The sequence below is a fragment of the Chenopodium quinoa genome, unplaced genomic scaffold (assembly GCF_001683475.1).
Source record: "Chenopodium quinoa cultivar QQ74 unplaced genomic scaffold, ASM168347v1, whole genome shotgun sequence".
NCBI lineage: Eukaryota > Viridiplantae > Streptophyta > Magnoliopsida > Caryophyllales > Amaranthaceae > Chenopodium > Chenopodium quinoa.
The window spans coordinates 19,195,334-19,202,195 of NW_018742204.1; positions in this window are offsets into that span (position 1 = coordinate 19,195,334).

A 6,862-nucleotide genomic window follows, 5' to 3' on the forward strand; every position below is an offset into this window, starting at 1 on the left:
AATCTTTCCATTCGTATATGATTATTCTGAAAAACAGTTTGTTCTAAATGAAATTTATTGGAGGATTCATGATGAATATTATCATAATTTGTATAATACGTCGGAGGAAGAATCATTTGTTGAAAAACCGATGGTTAAAGAGTCATTGGTTATAGAATCAGTGGTTGAGGTATCATTGGTTCCAATAGAAGAAGAATCATTAGTTGTAGAACCATTGGTTGAAAAGTCATTGGTTGTAGAACCAATGGTTGAAAATTCTTTTTCCTTTGGTAATGAACTTATTCGTGAGCGTAAAATAATAGAGTCGTTATTGGGTGATGATACAGAACAAGACTACCTCCATGTTCGTTCTATTAATTCTAAATTTTTAGCGGAGGAAGCAGAAGGTTGTGGTGTATCTTCATCTTTTTCTTTTGATTTTTCTTTTTACCTTGAGTTTTCTTTGTGTGCTCCTAATCTTTTCTATGTAAGGATTACTGTGCTTGCAATTGAGCCCTATATAGTGCTTAATGAAATGTTTGCAGGAGCGTATGATAAGTTACTCAAGGCGTTAAGTTCTTCTGATGGAAGGAGAATGGTCAAGCTTAAGACCTTGATAAACTAGCGCTTTACGGGAGGCAACCCGTATTTCATTATTTTTATTTTAGTCTTTTCTAATTTTTGTGTTTTCGTTTGTTTTATTTTAGAGAGGTAAGGAGAGGATATTTTATTCTTGTGGGAGTTTCTATATGTGTAGGTTTTGATCTAGAAAGGTTTCGATTTTAAAGGAGAAGAAAGCTGGATTGTACTCGGGTTCGCTCGGGCAGAGCTCGCCCGATCGGGCGCGCGTACGGATCAGCAAAACTGCTCAAGTTCAACAGGCCGTAACTTTTACGTTTCTTATCGGATTTTTGCGTGTGACCTATCGTTGGAAAGCTCTTCAAGTCTACTTTCCAACACAATTAGAATCACTGCATTATAATTTATACAAAAAAAGTTATGATCAGAATAGTACGCATAACTCAATTTTTATATTTTTCCCACTAACACTTTGTTTCATTCTTGCCCAAATTTGTTCCAAAGAGATGCATTGAAATCCTCGAGGCTTTGGTGACATTGTTGTGGTGATGATGATAAGTAGTAGTCGCCTTGACTACTAGCTTCCCTTTAAGACAATGAGGACATTGTCTGATTTTGGCTTGGGGGAGATTTTTGGATTAAGGTATCTTTCTTTTCTCTCTCTTTTTGTTTTTTGACGTATTCAGTTTAGTTTTATTTCTTTCATAGTCTAGATTTTATTGCTTTCTAGGTTAGATTTTATTGCTTTGAAAAAGAAAAAAAACATACAAAAAAATACGATCCAATGAATAATAAATCATGCTTCCCTGTGCCCCATTCATGAAAATTGTTTTAATTCTTGGTATATGATGACGAGTATTGTGGATAGGTTAGCCATGATTTGATGTTTGATTGCTTGGATGTCTTAACATGAGTCAATTTTGCCCAACTACTTGTGAATATAGTGCTTGACTAGTTGATTTGGTTAGGAATGTGTGTTAGTTCCTGGTATGTCAATGAAGTTGAGTATTGGTTTATAACTTTGAGTAACGTTTGCATGACTCATTAATATGCACATTGAGGAGGACGAAGGCATTTGTTCCTCTAGGTGGCCTTCAGACGATATTAGATACATTTGTTCCCTTCTTGCTACCCATGTTGTTGCTTGTGCCCTTTTATTGTTTATTTTGCCACATTACAAGCCTATTTAAGCCCCATTGGTTACTAGTCCCAAGCTTGGCTTGGGGGAGCTAATAGTGAGTGAGGTGAGGGAGTTGTAGTGTGCATGTAATTTGCACAATTTTGGGTGGATTTGAGAAGTTTTTTATTTGTTCTTATTGTTGTGGATTGAAAAAAAAATTGAAAATTTATTGTGCAAAGAAAAAAAAATTCCAATGTGAGATAAAAAAAAGAAAAAGAAAGAGCAAAAGAAAAAAAAATTGTTTCAATGTTCAAGTGTTCTAATTGAAGGCTGCTCAAGAAAAAAAAAAAGAGAGTTCAAAGTTTGTTTGTTCACTCAAGTTCTATAATTTTATATTTTGTATATATGAGTGAAATTTTAAGTGTTGGAAATTTTTAATATAATTGGATGTTTGGTGAATTTTTGGTAGAGTTGAGTTGTGTTGGAGATGATTTGGTCATTAATTTATTTTGACCTTGGTTTTATTTATTAGGATTTTGGCTCCCTTAAGCATAGCTTTACTCTTACATTTTCCCAAATATTTCCTACCTTTTACCCTAGCCTTACATTACAAGCTTTGAAGACCTTCTGACCTTTGTGCATAGAGTTGTGTGAATGTGAAATTAGTTGTTTTCCAATGCAAAGAATGATTTGATATATTTCGAGTCGACTGCTAGGTTGAGTGCTTGTTTTCTTAAAACACACGAGTGCGTGAGTTTGGGAGGGCATTGTTCACATTTAAAGGAGTTGGATGGAGAGCGATCGAGTATATCTTTTACTCGCCACATAAATGAGAGTTGAGTGTGTGAACACTAGTCTTGAATTCTATATGCTCTTGTGGTTTGCTCTATTTGACCATTGTCAGACAGGATGAGTAGTTAGATGGATTTGATTGGTTGACTTTGATGCATAACTGTCGAGTTTACCTTTAATCGTATTTATTGATTTGAATTGCTTTTGGGGTGAAGTATTGATTTATTTATTCATTGCTTTGCTTAGGGACAAGCAAAGGTTTAGCTTGGGGGAATTTGATATACGTGTTTTATACAATGGTTTTCCCCGGTTTTATTGCATGATTTTGTATGGTTTTGAGCTCTACGGAGCTATTTCTTGCTAACAATCTCTTCTTTAGTGTATTCGATTGTTTTAGTAAGCTTTTCAGGAATATGAAGCGTTTCTAGGCAATTGGACGTGTTTTTAGTAGATTCGGAAGAGTTGATAGCCAAGAACTGAAATTTATGTGGAATGCCCGATCGGGCAGGCTTCGCCCGGTCAGACCGGGCGATGAAGAAATCAAGTTATGAGATGCAATTTTGGAAACGTGTTACGCGCGCCCGACCGGGCGAGGTTCGCCCGGTCAGACCGGGCAAAGAAGGAAAACTGTCGTATTTTACGCAGCCTTCCTCCGCCCGATCGGGCGAGGTCCGCCCGGTCAGACCGGGCAAAGCTCAAGAACGCGTATTTTCTTATTTTTCCGAAATATTATCTTTTGGGGGTATAAATACCCTTTTGTAATTAACTTTTAGACAGTTAGTTTTTCATTAGTTTTCTCCTTAAGCCCTAGAAAACTCTCAAGAACCCTAGTTTTATTTTCTTAAGCAATTTCAATCTTTAATCCTAGTTTTATTAATTGTTCCTCAAGAATTCAAGATCATCAATTGAAGTATTTGGTATTTCTTACTTTCCATCTCTTTTATTTATTTTATAGTTCTTTAATTATGTGTTCTCTATTAGATCTTGTTTTTGATTTAATTATGATTTGTGAGTAGTTTCCTTAATCCGGGATCTTGCTAAGCCCGATTATGATTGATGTATAAAGTAGATCTTTAAATTCCCCAATAATAATCCCAATTGACATGCTTAATTGATTGTGTTTATGCCAATACTAGATTAGGGATAATTAGTATTGTTATCATCCCTTTGTTCTTATTGCAACGGAAGTTGGGTATTAACGGGATTAGGTTATTTCAATTAAGGGTTTGAAGATCATCACGGAAGTAGATGATTGAATAATTAGGAATCTAGGCATGGTGTTTAATGTCCCTTATTCGCTTGATTCCACGGAAGTAGGCTTGATAGTTAATTTGGGAAGCCATTGATAACTCGGAAGAGACCTTTGGTATTATTATTAGGGATTGCTTTTCTTCTTGTCAATTGATTTATATATTGGGGGTAGATTTATTAGTTTATCAATCATAATCGTGGTGATGCTTGATCTTGGATGCTTTAGTTTATTGATTAATATTTCCTCTAGTTAATTGTGTTATTTAATAAATTAGTTGATTATTATCATCCATTATTGATTGGTCACGTGCTTAGTGATTAATTGAGTCTGATTAATTGAATGAACCATAGTCTCTTGGGATTCGATCCTTACTTGCCCTACTACACAGTTAGAAGGAATAGTTAGGTTATTTTTGTTAGGTACGCGATAAGCCTATCACGCTTCCCATTACATCCGGCTGTTCAGCGGATTTTAGATGGGTATGATCTGGGGTTATGGCAGTTAGCCCCCAACTCTTGGGTAAACGTACTCGGCTATGTGGCCGGGTGCGAACTGAACGGGGTGGAGCCAAGTTTTGAGGCTTTCGCCCACATGAACTATCTCAGCCGGACCCCTAAGTCGGGAGGTACCGGCTGGTATCAATTAACAAGCCATAGGGGTTACCTCATGACGAGAGGTAAGGCAAACAAATGGAAGGATTGGCGGAACACCTTCCTTATTATCGAGAGTTCAGACACGGAGCTGAACAAACGTTTTAACAAGTGGAACAGGGATCCGCCTCTTCTCGCAGGCGGCCGCAGCATGCCGCCTGTTCCCCCAAAGGCTAAAAAAGAGATCCTAGACAAAGGACTCTTCAAAGTAGAGACTAGGGTGAACTCTACTTCAGGGGTACGAGAGCAAGTACCCCTAAACTGCGTCCCGAGCTTCAAGTGGCTCTATGACGAGTACTTCTTGGCCGCCTGTGGCCTCAACAGTCGGTGCTCTAGAGGTAGCCGGCCTGACGAATACTCTGTTTTTTCACGCCTTGTTTACTTGGGATTTTTACTAACTTTGCTGTTTATTTCTTTCAGCCGACGCCATGAGTAAAATAACAGCATCTAAGACTGCGGCGGCCATGCTGCGGGTCTCGCTAATGAAGCAGTCGTATGCCGACTCCCCCAGCAAGGAGGCACCCTTGGTAAGCTTTGAAAACTCTTCTCCTTTTAGTTGTATTATGCATATACTAACTCTTTTTGTTTTCAGTCTGGCACTCCAAGGGCTTCTTCCTCGCAACAGCCGGACCCCAAGGCCCGGAGGACGACTGTTGCAAGCTCTCCTGGGTCTTCCAGGAAAACAGTGGTGGCTGAGAAGCAGCCGGCCACTTCTTCAAAAACCCAGGCGGGGTCGCCTAGATGTATGGACACTTGCTTGTAAAAACTCAACCTTGCTTCCTTCTTGATCAGGTCTAACTTGTTTTTTCCTTTCGCTTAATGCAGCCGGCCCCCAGGGACTTGACTTGGTTGAGGTAGCCAAGTCAATGGTTAAAGTAGTTCCTCCATCTGACAGGGAGGCGGTCAAGGGTGCCGGCACCCTTGACCTTGATGGAATTTCAGGGGTCCTTGCTGAGGTATACTTAGTACCTTTTTGAGCTTTTGAGTTCCAGGACGCCTGTTAACTCTTTTGATTGGAAACTGACGCCTGTTTTTCTTTGTACTTAGGCCCTGCTCCGAGTCAACAACCTTCGCAAGCCGATTGATCGGAAAAACAAAGAGGTAAAGGCCGCAAAGGCTATGGCCGCCTCCAGCTGTGATAAGGCAATGTTTCAAATTGCCCAAAATGAAGTACTGACCATTGATCTTCTTTATTATCAGGCGCAGGCGACCGCCGCTGTTCGGGCTCAGCTAGAGGCGGCCCAAAAGAAGGTTGACGAGCTGGAGGGGACCGTCACCAACCTTAAAGCCGAGCTGAAACCCCTTCGCCAAAAAATGCACTCTTACGAAGCCATGGAGAAATCTTTGGCTAACGTAAAAGAACGCCTGGTGAACCAGGAGAAGAGTCTTACCCAAGAGCTCTCGGATAAGGCCGAGCAAGAGAAACAAGAGCTCGTCCGGGAGATGGTGGAAGACTCCGCTCAAATCCAACGCATGACCTGGGAACGACTGTTCCCCAGTGCCGACTTTGCCTCGTGGGAAAGAACGTACCGCCAGTGTTCGGAAATATATAATCAACAGATCCTGGCGGCTGCTGAAGAAGAGGCGTTGGACGGTGCGTTGGAGGAGGAAGAGCCGGTTGTGGCGCTTGTGCCACTTGGGGGTAAGGCATCAAAAGATGGTGCAGCTAAGGCCGAGTCCAGCAAGAAAAGTGCTGACCAGGCGGCTGCTGCTGATACTGAACTGCCCCCTTCTTAAGCTTTAAGTATTTTTTCTTTTCACGACCTGCGTGCCGTTTGCTTTGTAATTACCCGGCCAGGGGGCCGGGGTTTTGAATATTCTGCTGGTCTTTTGTGGCCGGCTCATTTTTAATCAAATTTTTTGTTTTGGTTCAAATTTGTCTAAGTATTTGAAATTTGCTCAGTAGACCGACTGTTGTGTATGGCCGAACGTTAAGACAGGTACAAATAGTAAGTATGCCGCCTATGCCCCTGGACGACTGGTTGTCTGTTTCCAGGATAGATGATCAGTCGGCCATTTATCAATCGGTATTCGAACTCTTTATTCAATTTGACCAAGTAAATAGAATTACCAAGTAGCCAAGGAATTAAGTAGGAAAACAAGCGGTGGGTACCGGTTGTTTCCCTTTATTGCCAATGTTGGCTTTTAATTCGTTATTTGTTAACCTAGCAAGAGTATTGGTTGAGAGCCTTTGTTTATTAAAAACAAGTGGACGACTCATACCTTTTAGGCTCCATACTAAGTTTGAGTGACTATTAAGTTAACATAGGAGTTACTTAGTCTTTGTCACAATCTTGATTGAGTAGTAGAGGTATCAGGCGGCGTAGGCCGGCTAGACCCCTTGATTCACCAATGTTTGTTGGCTATTAACTCAATAGGTTATCCAGTAGGAATAGGGGTTCGAGTGCCCTTGTTTGTTTAAAACAGGCGGACGACTCAAACTTTTTAGATTCCATACCAAATTTGAAGGAGTGACTATGAGTTAACTTT